Source organism: Lagopus leucura, unplaced genomic scaffold, assembly GCF_019238085.1.
Source record: "Lagopus leucura isolate 7727_CA_CO unplaced genomic scaffold, USGS_WTPT01 Super-Scaffold_100028, whole genome shotgun sequence".
NCBI classification, from domain to species: domain Eukaryota; kingdom Metazoa; phylum Chordata; class Aves; order Galliformes; family Phasianidae; genus Lagopus; species Lagopus leucura.
In genome coordinates this window covers 4528749-4542701 of record NW_024962279.1, presented here as the reverse complement: position 1 = coordinate 4542701, position 13953 = coordinate 4528749, and the positions used below count along the sequence as shown (strand labels likewise).

General features: G+C 44.1%; 1 protein-coding gene across 2 annotated transcripts in view; it reads left to right on the top strand.

Annotated features, from left to right (window-relative positions):
• The window catches only part of FOXP1 (forkhead box P1), a 337019-nt gene that overhangs the window by 31656 nt on the left and 291410 nt on the right, over positions 1-13953 (top strand). For both annotated transcript variants that reach the window (XM_042880828.1, XM_042880831.1), the window contains exon 2: positions 4663-4789. The gene's annotated coding sequence lies outside the window, so the exon portion shown is untranslated. The remainder of the gene's footprint in view (positions 1-4662; positions 4790-13953) is intronic.

The window sequence follows — 13953 nt, the reverse complement described above, 5'->3', positions numbered from 1 at the left end:
TTTGCCCGCAGTTTTTTTGCTTTAATTTTGTATCCTTTGCAAATGCCAGAAATCCTAAGTAGTTGCACATTCAGTAGCTGCTGCTTTCTTCTTTGTCTTAATCTTAAGCAGTTTTTTTTTTATTATTTTTCCACTTAGACACTTTTCTAATTGGGGATAATACCAAAATGATTAATCAAATTAAGTGTGAGAGCGAAGTGGCTGATGCACAAAGCCGCGTGTAGCTGCTGTCTGTGCGCAGTGAGGTTGCCTTGCTGGAGCTGCTGTTGCTTAATGGGCCTCTTAGGCTTTTTTTTTTTTTTTTTAATAAGGTACTGTGTAGATCCCATTGACTTCAGTTGTTGATTGGGATGCCTGACAGCCGGGAAATTAAGCCCCTTCTTTGTGCCGGAGTTGAAGGCCAGATTTTCAAGGATTTTCAATGCTTAGCACCAATAATTGGTGTTAGGTATTTTTTGGAAAAAGTTCAATTCTCATTTGGGCACCTAAATAAGGGTGAGAGATTATGATACTTGTAGCGACTGGTGTTACTGGGCTATGGTGAAGGCTTTTTGGAAGATCCTGGCGCCAAAGCTCGTTATTTTACTGTCGAAATAAGAGCTTTGTTCTTTTGCGTTCCTACTTTGTTTGCGGGCGCTGAGCGTTTCTGCAAATTCTGATTGTGGAGGAGAAACTTTCTTGCTTCTGCCTCCTTTTTTTTTGTGCTTGCCTTAGCGTGTGTGGAGGGAAGGGGGAGCAGAATGAGTTGAGTAAATTAGACAACTGTTGGAAAAAAGGGGACATGCAAAATCAAGTGTTCTACTTGCGTAATCTGTTTAACACCAGCGAGCCATGGAGCCTTGTGGGACACGGGAATAAAAGGAACATCTGTGCAGGCCACATGGCATGCTCTGGAGGAGCCCTCCATCCCAAGCAGCTCTGCTCTATTTGCAAATAAAAGCTCCTGCCGACATCAAAAAGTTGAGGTGGATCCCAGCTGAAAGGGAGAACAAATGTTACCTTTCCTCGCAGCGAGTTCCTCCTGTATGCAGCCTTTGTGGTCCTATTAAGGATGCTTTTGGCATGTGTTTCTGATGGCAATTAATGTTGGTTTGGTGTTTTTTTTTTTTTTTTTTTGCTTTGTTTTTGTTTTTTAAAGTTATGTTGGAGATACATCCGTGTTGAAAAATTTTAGGAAATTGCAGAGCTTCTCAAACTAAAATCAAATGCACATGAGATTGAAATAAGAACAGGGATGATAAATATGCCTATATATATATGTATGTGTATACACATATATATAGTTTGTTTGTTTGTTTGGGTTGAGCTGTTTGTTTTTGTTGCTGTTTGTGATTGCTTGTTTGCTGTTCTAAATATTTCTTTGTTTCTCATCCCCTGATGCCCACGCCCTGAGATGCACAGCTCTGCAGGCTGCTCTCCCTGCTCTCCTTTTGCTGTGGTGACGGTGTTTGGTAAACAGCCCCATCCCGAGGTGGGGCCCTGGGGAGCTGTGGCTGCTCCAGCCCCTCTCCCTGGGTGCTTGCAGGACTCCGAGGACGAGCAAGCGAGCATTTTGTCTGCACTTGTGTTTTATCTCCACTTGCAACCAGTTGGAGTGCAGCACTGCTCGCAACGATGCACTGAGTTCATGGCTTTGCATTCTCTAGACAGGCTGTATTGTAGTCTGTATCAAGAAGGCATGTATTTTTTAATATGTAAATAGGAAAGGATGGTGGTTTCATCTCTATTCCAATGTACCCAGGGTGGCAATAACGCTTGTTTAAATCCCTGTGGAACAGATTGTATATGGCAAAATTAATGTCTCAACTCTCCAAGTATTTTCTCTAAAATATTTGATTTTTTGCATTTATTGTGTTGCTTGTTTCAGATAGAGAATGGTATCAGCCATGCATTCAAAGCTTAATTGGTGGAACACAGATTTATTCTAATTCAAAACAGTCACTTAAAAACAGTTTTGTGTATATGTATACATGGGCACAACTTTTCGTACAGTTGTCTGTTTTGGAGCGGTCTCTTAGGCGCTGATGTACGAGTTGAACCTGTTTTCTTTTGTGCAACATGGCTTTAAGAAATCGTTAGTGAAAACAGTATTTATAGTTTCATTGCAGTCAATAAACATCCAAATGTGAGTGGTGCATTGAAGTTCTACCTTTGATGGGGCTTTGAAATGTATCCTGCAGAGCAGAGCCACAAGGTGTGTGTATCTGTGAGTCTGTTCCATCAGCACGCCGCTTCTCAGGCTCCCAGCCACATGTTTGTGTTCCCACTGCCTTGGTTGTGTGGTGTTCCCCACCAGCTTGGTCCTGCTGGGAGAGGACCAGCCTGGTGCTGGTGGGATGCGGTCGTAGCAGTTCTCCAGGCCATCAGACCCGTGTGCCTTTGCTGTGGAGATTTAAGTAGTGAGATATTAAAACTTGTCTTTCAATCTGTTCAATATTGAGAAGATTAATTTTTGTTAGGGGCAGACTAATAGGTTTCCTATTCTGATTAATACAGTGATAATAAAAACGATGTGATTGCTGGGATTAATGAAACGCAGGTTCATGTTTCAAGGTTTGATTGACTTTGTACTCCAGCTACGCTGAAGCTGCTGTGTCTCATCAGCCCTTACTTAGCTGTAGCCCTCAGAGAAAGTATATGGGAGTGAGGCAGTGCAGGGGAAAATCTGTATTGGAGGACTTATCAGAGAATCTTCTGTGGGAGAAGTTGGTCCAAGAGCAGTTTGGCTTTGCTCATCTCTGCAGGTTGATTAGAGCTGCTGTCTTTAACCCAGCAGGCTATTTTTGTGAAACGTGCAGGAGAGGAGCGTCCAATTCAAATGTGTGGGCACATCATTAAAAGCCTCAATTTGTCAATGCCAGATCGAACTCGACTGCGTGGGCAGATCATTAAAGGCTTCAGTTTATCAGAACCCATCTCCCTGGCGTTCGTCTCCCCGCAGGCAGCATGCTGTGTCCCAGCTCTCCGGGCCGTGCTCCGTGGAGGAGCCACAGCAGCCTCCGTGCCCACAGGCCTCGCTGGGCTCCTTCCCTTGCACACCTCCAGATGTGTGATGGTACAGGCTGCTCAGCAGCTGTGATGGGCACAGGCTGTGTGTGTAGGTGCAGCTGTGCTCTGCCCTGTGCTCATCTGCAGTAACAAACCCAGCCTCGGATGTGTGTTCTGGCGCTGTTTGGTTGCTCCTCTAAAGTGTTAGCTCCTCATGAATAAAGTAAGGCTGATGCAGGATGCAGGTCACTCTGGTTTGCAGGTATTTCAGAGCCTCTGAGGAAGAAGTTGCGTTTAGCAGATCTGGTGTTTGAAAGGCCCTCTTGGATCTATTTTTGTTGTGCAGCACAGTTTTATAATAGGGTCGCGTAATCCCTATATTTAGGTTTCTGAACTGTTGTGATCATCTTTGAGCCATTGTATTGCATTCAGCTAAGAATGGGAAAAGCCCCGAGGCCAGAGAAGCATATTTAAAAAAAGGAAAAAAAAAATACCAACAAACCTAACACAGAAAAGCCTCCACCTTTCTCCCTTCTGAAATTCAGTGCGGTTGTTGCTGAGACAGTCACTGGCAGATGGTCCTGAGGAAGGCTGCTGTGGTGGTTGTCTGCCACAGGTTGGGTCCTTGGCGCTGCCTAAGTGCTGGTTCACGTGGAGAGCTGAGAGCGGCCACTCTGCTGGGGATGGTCTGCGGGGAGAGCACCAGGGAATGGAAGGCAAAGGCAGCCCTTGGGATTTCAGCCTTCATATTTTTTCCTACCCCAGTCCCTCGGGACCCTTCTTCCGTTGCAAGGCTTGTTTTCTCCTCTGGAGGTTATAGCACAGAGGCTGTCCCACGTGCCCGTGCATCCATCAGGGCAGCAGGCACCGGAGCTGCTGCTTAAATCCCACCTGATTCCATGGGTGCAGTGCTCGTGTGCCTCAGGCCCTCTGCTCCTGTTTCTCAATATCAGCTCGTACTCAGCGTGGATGTTTTGTCGATGGAGAAAATATAACTCTCTTTTAAAACCCTTGTTAGTAAAATGGGTGTTTAATTTGTACCGCAAGCAGCTTCCTCTGAGCTAGGCTTAAACTCAATCTGTGTTACTAATAGCTGGGGAAAAAACATACTAATTGGTATTTCTTAACTGATGTTTGCAAATTTTGCCTTTTCACCCTGAACATCAAATAGTTTTTGTATGTGTTTATCCTTATCTCAGAGGGAAAATTATTGCTAACAAGAGATTCAACATTTTGTTAAGGTTTTATCAGGATGCAGTGAGTGCAGGCTGAGAGTAAATATTTCAGAAACTCAGGCTGTTGCACTTCGATAATGCAAAGTAGGTTAAAGTGTCTGAATTTTGTGAAACAGGGCACCATTTTTGAACAGAATACGGGTTTGGCAGCTGACACGTTTTGGTGTTTAGAATGAACAAAAACTCACCTGTCGGAGGAGCAAATTGCAAAATCTGAAATAAGAGCATATTTAAAAACCTTTCTTAATACTGTAAGTTTCAGTTCCATTTAAAGCAAAATTCTGCTGTGTGATAGAGCGATGTTTGATGTGTAGAAATGTTCCTGTAATGCTCCCCACACCTTCAGCACTTGTAACTTCCTTTTATTTTCAAAGGAAAACGGTGGGCTTTGATATGATTCTAACTAAGTGAAGTTTTAAAACATGTTTTTGTCTTTCAGTCTCCTGAGAACATTTTTTTCTGAGTGATTCCAGCTTCCAGACATTTGCCATGATAAGGGTTTCGATCCTTTCCCATATTTGCCCTGAGTCATGAGTGGATATGTGTGATGCCTGCAAGTAAAACTGGTGAGTCACCAATCCCAAGTTCGGAGTAACTCTCACTCTTTCTTACAATCTCTCTCTCCCTCACCCCTTTTTTCTTTTAGATATGGTGGGGATTTGGGGTTCCTTTTTTGTACTGTCTGTCTTCATAAACAAGTCACCACTATTTTGTACCTCCCGAATAAACACGTTAATTGTATTGAAATATCCATGATACCAAATACTATCAATAAGAAGGTAGGCTGCCTGGCTTGCTTTCTTCCCACCATCCCCTCAAGGCCGCGGTGAAGTTGTGAGCTCTGAGGGTTCAGTGGTGTAACTGGAGTTCAGCGATGCAAAACCGCTGCCCAGAGCTGGAGCCATACAGACAGACAGGGTCTAAACATGCTTGTGTGTGCAATTCATGTAATGATTAAATATGAATATGGAGAGGCCTCCACTCCATCATGTGTCAGAGGCTTTGCTCTCAGAGGAGCCATTGCCAACAAGTAATTAGCTCCACTGTTTGCTGCACTTACATCCCAGTGACAAAATGGTGTCACTGGTACACAGCAGAGCCAGCCCTGCTCAGCATGGCGTGTGCTGCAAAGCTTGGCTGCCTTCGTCATGGGGGGACAAAGGGAGAAATCCTCCAACAGCCAACTTGGACAAGACAAAGAGAGTGGGGAAAGAGAAATCTGATCATGCAAGAGAATTGCAAGATCTGTGTGAGAATTTGTTACAAACTGGGAGATCTAGGTAATTAAATCCATAGGAAATGGGAGCATAAATTGTTTTGTTTTTTCTTTTCTTCAAATAAATTTGTGTTTCTGTTATAGTTTTAATATCCCTCTGTGTGTTAGGAAGTGCATTACGTTTCAGAGATTACAGAAACAGAGAAATTCACACATCAGTGAATTGTGATTTTTTTAAGTTTCCATTTTTTCTTTCTTTCTTTCTTTCTTTCTTTTTTTTTTTTTTTTCCAGAGGTAGCATAATTACCATGTCATTTAGCAAAGATTATAATAGCTGTTCAGATTTTACCGACTGGTGTAGTAAACAGTTGAATAAACCCATATGGCAGCTCAAAGCGTGCATGCAAGAGAAAGATTCTTACCAATTCCTTCATGTCTGAATTACCGATCTTGCTGATACAACCAAGGTCCCCAAGCAGGGAGCAATTCCAGTCTTATCCAGTGATGCAAGAATTTCTCACTGCTCTGTAGCATGTGAATCAATTGATTTTAATTGTGGTGGTTAGCTAATTAATTATTTCTTTTTTCCTATGAAGTATGCATAGGAAACTTGGGGTTACATACAAGGCACGCGCCGCTATTTAAGGCAGCCTGTGCATATACTTGATGCATTTCCAATCACGGTAAATAATATCTGGAGTCCAAATCTCTCTGTTCAAGTCACCATTAGAGGCTGAAAACATGGTATTGTGATAGCCCCATGGCACTGCTTGTAATAGAACTTGGTGTCTGGTCTCAGTGGTAGCAAACAGAAGGACCAGGGTGTCTTGAAGTATCCCCTTAACCCCATGGGTTGAATTATGGAGATATGGAGCTGTGGCCAACTGGCATCCTATGTAAAGACAAGGCATTTGAGCCGTGTGCCCTCTGGATAGCTTCTGTATTAAAAAATAAAAGCAAAAAGAAGGATTGTTAACTCCCTCCAAACGCTGACTTGAACAAAGGAAAAGATTCATGCTATTCACCATAAAATTCACTTACTTCCAGTTATCTTAAAATTTTCATGTCACATAATAGGTTTAAAATATCTTCTGAATGCATTAGACTCTCTAGGTGCTTAGAAAATATTGCCAAATAATAATATGAAATGAACAAGCGTTGAACAGTCCCACTGGAAAGGAGCAGTTGGCCAACACTGGTGCTTATGTTCATCTTAACCCTGATATATGGCCAGCCCTCTGCCATAATTCTATCAGGAGATGGAAGTTGCCTAGCAATGGACTGACTGTAGAGGGTACGTGTTGAGCTAATTCAGTTTTTGTTCTCGTTTCCTTGAGAGTTCAGCTTAAAGGAGTGATCCTTTCTCCATCTGCAGCAAGAGCCACTTCTTGGTATTCTCTCTCGTTCCCCACTCGAGTGTCCCTGATGATGTCAGGAATTCATTCATGGCCTTGCTTGTTTTAGAAGTTTCCAGCTTATTGAGTAACCAAATGTGGTTTCTTCTGATTGTGTTGGCTGAATACGTGGAGCCTTTCGAAGAGACGAGAGCTTTATTTGAAGCGGAGCATCTAGTTGTATACCATTTTATGGCAGACAAAGGTCATCTAGGGTAAGCAGCCAGAACAGTGAATTGCCTCATTGCAACACCTAGGAAAATGAAACAGAAAGATACGGTGAAAGGTTTTAACAAATGGCTCATCGTTACGAATTTCTGAAGTCAAGGAATTGGTGCTGTGTACGTTTCTAAATTGGAGATAACCATGCTTGTACAATAAATTGACTTAAGAACGGAACAAATCAAGGTGATGGGGTGGTACTGAAAACCCCATCGTGCAGCACTGCGTGCACCACAGACCCGCGTGTCTGCATGCTGGGAGCTGCCCAGCCGTCCTGCCGAGCCCTGCCCTGCTGTGCGGGGCGCTGGGCAGGAAGCAGAGGGCTCAGCTGGGGAACGGCGGTGCCTCCGCGCTTCTGTCCTCCGAGTGCCTCTGCTGAGACATCTGTGGCTCCAGAAGGACTTTGCTGTTCTGAAACTTTTCTGTCTGGAACTTTATGCTGGGCAGAGGAGGAGGGGAGAAGCAATTTTAACAATTTAATAAACTACATAATATGTTTTATAAGCTGGTGTGAATGCTCCTAAGTATTTTGGTCTTTTTTTCATAACACAATGAACCTAATATTGGTAAAAATACAGATCTTAGCTGCCACCGTAAAGAGAGGCTAGATTTAATAAACAGTTATGAATGTTGGCAGCTGCCTATCAGATTGTATAACATCGGCTATAGCACATGAAGACAGTGTCAACTTACATTTTATCTCAGAAGTATTTTCAAAGCGTTTATTTTGCTTTCTCTTGAGTCCTTAACCTAATTCAAGTTATATAATTGGCTGAATATTTTTCCACACAGCTAATTGGCTGGGTGCCAGCGTGGAAACCATTGTCTGACTTGATGATGATCAGAAATTAACATGACATTTGCGTGGTGGTAATGGAATACATTAGTAATGTAATTCATGACTCTAAGAAAGAGACCATCATCTCCCACCTCTGATCAGCAGGAGGGGCTGGGGGGATGATGAAATGCTCCCAGCAGGCACCTCACAGCAGTGGCTGGCCAATCTCTATGTCAAATTTAGTTTTAAATTCTTCAGACAAAGCTGTAATGCTTACCAATTAATTACTACAAATGTCAATTAAAAATCTACCAAATAATACAGTAAGATTAAATTTCAATTAAAAAAATTACATTTAACAAGGAAGATACAACATTATTTTAATGAATTCTGCTGAAGGTGACAGTTTATCTAGATATATTTATACCGTGTAGGTGGATCTAAATTCATTGGATGATGTTAACCATGTTACCCCGTATACTTATTAGTTTTGAAAATTATTTCTACTTGGGCTATGTCCTGGAGGAGAGAGGGTATCAAGGGGCATTTCTTACCACCAGGAAAAAGGGGAATTTCACGCCTTTTAAGTACAAAAATAGCCTCACACCTAAAATGAGGGCTTTTCTGTAGATATCGACACCAGCTTTTTAGCTGTGTTTTTCATTGCTTGATGTTTATGAAATTGAATACAGGGTTTCTGTTGTGGTAGTAGAACAAGCTGTAACTTTGCTGTGCTGATTTACTCTGGACGGTTTTTTGAGTGATCTGCTTTCCTGTACAGATAATAGCCATTATCCTGGCAAATCACTTAACAGGAAGAGACTTTTGCTGTGTGAAGGTGGGGAACTTCAGGTCTTTTTATCTGCAAAGCTTCACCCCGGCTTGGTAGGGCCTGTGAGCTAAATGAAGTCTCGTAGTTATACTGCTGTTGCTTGAAGACATGTTTTGAGCCCTGCATAGCAGATGTGTCACGTGGAGTTGGGACTCCGAGTGTGTTTGTACAACGGCACCTTGGATGCAGGGTGCTACCCTGCAGAGTAGGTCTTGTAGCTGGAATTCCCTAGAGTGGTGTGTATTTGTTTTGAGCAGGTCGGGTTCCTGCAGGCAAGGAGCTGGTGGGCAGGGGAGAGCTCTGTGGCATTCAAGCCGTGTGAGCCAAGGACTCTGTGTATCATCTGAAGAACAGCTTTCTCAGCTTCCTTGCATTTATTTTCGAGAGCTTTTATTGTGTTTTCACACCATCCTGTCTAAAAGAGGTAAGAGGGAAGGCATCATTGAGGAAACAGATTTTGTGTGTCAAGCCAGCACTGAGAAAACACGCTCCCAGGGACCAAAAGGCTCCTTCTCCTTGTAATTTCAGCAGGTTTGAATGTGAAATAAAAACCAGCCGAATGCACACATTGAAAATCAGAAAAGCCAAAAACTGCTCATGGCAGGTTAAGTAATGATAGGCTGTTCAGTAGATGGGCTGCGGTGCCTTGCTGCTGTTCCAGCTTTGCCTGTCGGTGGGTGAATGCAGCAAGCACCATCTCTGTCACTGCCATTCAGGTACCTTTGGGTATTGGTAACAGCTTCACAGGATGAGTTCTTCTTCTTGCTATTATCTGATAAAGCTATAATCAGCAGGAGATGGGAGACAGCATTTTGTTCCTGTAATGGCCTCAGGAAATGGGTGCTGTGGAAGTGTAAGAGCAGCTGAAATGTTTTCTTACCAGTCCTCACAGACAGCAAGGCAATGGGGAGAAAGGTGGAGCAAGGCAGGCGCATTTCCACGCTGGCAGCCAGAGAGCTTTAAGTAAGAAGGCAAGCAGGGCAGAGTGGGAGCGTGTAGCTTCTTACCAGGGGTAATGGTGTAAGGAGGCTGTGGGCCTGGGGCTCCCACTGGCCAGGCAATCAGGTGGGAGCTGGAGCTGCTGCACTTAAAAACCTATCTTCCCAGGGGCTTTCAGCTCTGCACGGGAGCAGTCATTTTCTGGTTTGAGCTCTGAGGTGAGGCTCTTGCCCTGGTTCCTTGCTAAGAAGTGAGGTCCACCAGGAGCTGGGCACCTCTGTATCAGTGCAGTGGGATGTCCCATCCTGAGCACCCAGGGCAGTGTCTCATCTCCTCAGTGGGGTCTCGTGTGGAGCTTGTCCACATTCCCAGCACCTCTGATGGGGGTTGATCTCCTCGTGAGCTTTTACCAGTGGATTTCTGCCTTCGTAGGGAAACGCTTTTCTCTGTGAGAGTTGGCCGAACATCTTGAAGGAAGAATGTATTTGACATTGGAAGAAATATTTACGTCTCTTAGTCTTTTTTTTTTTTCCTTAGTGTGAAGTTGTGTCAACTGTATTACACTGAGGGAACACTGAACTGGGGGAGGATACTTTTATAAGCTGCCCTCTTTTTGCCGGTTTATTCCATGTTCTCATCCTCTGATTTACATCCCATCTGAAGTGAAAATACCCAGGCTTCGGTAGTTTGTTTACCTTTGCTTATATCACTGTGGGGACCCGAGGAGATGTAGGAACTGTTCTCACTGTGACATTTGCACGAGCTGCAGAGTAAGGTGAGAGCAGGCAGACGCCGCACACAGTGAGGAGGCAGCAGGGTTTATTAAGTCTTACTTGTTCCATGGTTTATAATATGTAGACAAAAGCAAACATCTCCGGGGAGGGCTGATGGAATGAGAGAGCAGGGCAAGCTCCCTGAGCTGATGGCAGATCCTGACCTTCTCTTGAAGGAAGTTGTGCGTGCAGGGGGCTGAAAGGGGCATTCCTGCAGAGGGGTCCCAAAGAGCTGCAGCAGCAGTGGCTTGAGGGCACGAGGTGCTTTGTAGGACAAAGGCATCCTCCTGTCATTGTGGTACTGCTCCTGGGGAAATGCTGAAATACTCTTTGTCTTCATTAATACACCTTTCCAACAGAGCCTGTAGAGATCATTCTTTCTTTCAGATATACAAAGAGACTGAGTACAGAGTTGTTTGTCATAAAAATGCCATTTATATACAGCGGCTGTAAAACCCTAGATTCTGAGCAGATGGGGAGACTGCTCCATCATCAACCAGCAGAGGGGAGAGTTGGGATTCACAGAATCAGAATGGCTTGGGTTGGAAGGGTCCTTAAAGATCACTTAGGTCCAACCACTGCTGTGGGCTGGTGGCCACCCATCATCCAGCCTGATCTTGGGCACTCCAGGAATGGGACACGCACAGCTTCTCTGGGCAGCCTGTGCCAGGGTCCTGCTTGGGGATAAAACCCTGTGGGAGCTGCCTTCCCCGCCGAGCCTGTGTGGCTCACGAGACCTTTGCTCTCGAATAAATGTCCATCATTGCTTTTAACAGCCCAGTTTGGAATTGCGGTATGGAGAATCTGAAGCATTTTGGGACCTTTGTTGGCAGGAGGTGCCGTAGGACCGGGCTGCATCCCACCAGCTGCGGGGTGCAGGATGGCCCTGCTGCAGGAGGAAGGACAGCGTCAGGGCCTTTGTGCTTATTGTTCTCAGCAGAGCTGTACTGGAACCAATAAAGTTGTTGCCACCACTACTTTGAGAAAAAGTGACTGGAGCTGAGAATGAGAGAGGCAAAATTATGAATCAAAAAAGCCAACGCCAAGCCCATTATTTTTACTCTTGGGAAAAAAAAAAAGTATCTTTCCAGTCTTTTTTTTTTTTTTTTTCTTTTCACATGGAGTGAATCTTTGGGACACTAATGTTCCGCTGTCAGGTTTGTTTAAAGATTGTTTTGACAGTGCCTTTTTGGGGTCAGATCTTGAAGTTTTTCTCCATGTGTTTCGGCTAGGCAGAACTCCCAGTGTCTCAGCAGAGGCTTTTCCAAAAGAGGGAAAGACTAATACTGCTCGATTTAATTGAGAGCGTTGTCTGAACAAACAAGAGAGAGGTGCAGGGTTTTTGGTTTTAAAATGCATATATGTATTTTAAATAGCAGAGCATGGTGTGCAGCTGAGCAGCACGTGCCTGCAGGTGGGTTCGGGGCAGAGCCCTCACCTCTGCTCTGCCCTTGGTGCTCCGGGGCTCGGCCTTCACATGGGTTTCCAGATTTTTATAGGCTTAAATCAAACCTGAAGTCTGCTTCAGTGTGATGTTTTTGTGGTTTAATGTTCTTGGAGATTTTTTACAGTGTTTCTTTTAAATTCTGTCACTGAAGTGTATGAGAGTTGACAAGTGTAAATATGTAGTTAGACAATTTCAAAAGTGTATTATTTACTGATCGACCATAATGGCTCCAAAGGAGCCATTATACTCAATCATATCATGTCACTCCGTGGCACTTATTATGATGGTAATATGGATATGCATATTATTTTTTTTTTTTAAAGCAAGAGAAGCTTTATTGTGCATGTGTAAAAGGCTGTTTTTAATTGTCAGTAATGCTCTGAGCTTTTTTTTTACGTATGGAGATTTCAAACCACCTATGGCTAGCAGCCTGCAAAGTGTGGTAGCAGAGATCTGTGTGTGTGTAAAGATGAAAAAAGCCATGCTTGATATTTACAGCAATGGGACTGCATCTCCTTAATATGGCTCTTTTATGGCTTTATTAGATCCGAGGGCAACCTAGAACCCTAACCTGAGAGCTTGGCAGGTAAAAGCTTTCCGTTTTATCTCTGCAGCTTTCATCTGCTCCTGTAAGCTCTTTCCCTGACTTCCTAATTGTGTTTGTGACATTAGCAAATGGCTGGTCTGAAAATACCGTGCCGTGTAAGTCATGTTAATACAGCAGTCTTTTTTTGAGGTGTCACAGAAGATGTCTTTTTGTAGCGCTGGGGTAGAGAAGGGAAGAGAGAAGGCAGAATGAGAACATTGAACCATAAAAAATAAAAGAAAGAGACAGGCAGAGAGCTGGGAGTGCTAAATATGCTTCAGCCTTTCGGTAGGGTTGGTCTCAGCTGAGGAGGAGGTAGGAGCTGTGAGCTTGCTTGCTGGAAATGTCCACAAAGCTTTTCGTGGAGGAGGAAGGAGAGGTGAAGCTGCAGCGAGCAGGTGTGGGCAGCGAGTCTGCCATGGGGCACAGCAAACTCACTGTGGAGCAACACTAGGGAGAGGAGGAGGAATCGGAGGCATTTCCTAACGTAGAAATGAGGATGTGTCTGGCTGTAGCTGTTGCTGCTCAGAGGTGGGGAAAGAGTAAGGGAATCCAGCTGTGCTGGGGGAAGGACTGGCAAAAGGCATGAGCAGGGTGAAGCCTACCTCATGGTTACAGACAATAGGTGAGGGAGAGAAGAGAAAAATCTGAGGAGGTTGAAGAATGATGGACCGTAGCAGGGCTGCCTGGGGTGTGGGACCTCCTCACATGTGCAGTGGGCGCTCTACCTGAGCTTGGGCTGCGAGGGAAGCAGGAGGCGCTGCTGTCAGTGCCTTCATCTCAGCTGCAGGGTGTCAGAGCAGGTGACTTCTTTGTCTTTCCTATTCAGACATGAGGACCAGTTCTGCTTTGTTGCTCTGTTACCAAAGGAGTTATTTACACTGCTCAGAATGAAGTAGGGCTAATTACTGGCTGGCTTTTTTCCCTCTTATTCTAAAGAACCTTCCATTGGAAATGCATTGTGCTTTAAATATAGGAAAATTAACCATTAGATGCTAGAATGAGCCAATTTTGAGTAGTTCAGGGGTGGAAGGACACACACGTGATTTTGCAAATGATAAACTGCTAACAGCCAGATTTCCTTGCAACAGTTTTTCAAAGAATAATAGCAACAGGGACTTTTAGCCAATCCTGCATTAATTCTAACTTGTCTCTTTCTTAAATTGTATTAAAACCATTTGTTCTCTTTTGCAGTACTGAACAAGAAGCATGAGAGGGAGTGGACACCTGTAACTGTTTCTGTCCTTGACCTACATAAGCAACTGTATTTGGGCACAGGGCTGAGCCTTGTAATTGTGAAAAGACGAGGGGAGCTTAAGCTTAAGTATTTCCTTTGAGATGCTTCTTGCTTAGAAGAGTTAGTAGTGGCTAAAGTCTCATCGACTGGGATGCGAAACATCAGTGATATTTCCATTGGCATTGTTGGCCGAGTATTCCTAATAAGTGGTAGAGCTTCTCATTTGTATGAGGGTGGGGTCTGTGAAGCTGCTGTGCATTTGTACGCACACACGCACCAGCACACAACACTTGTTGATGATTCAGA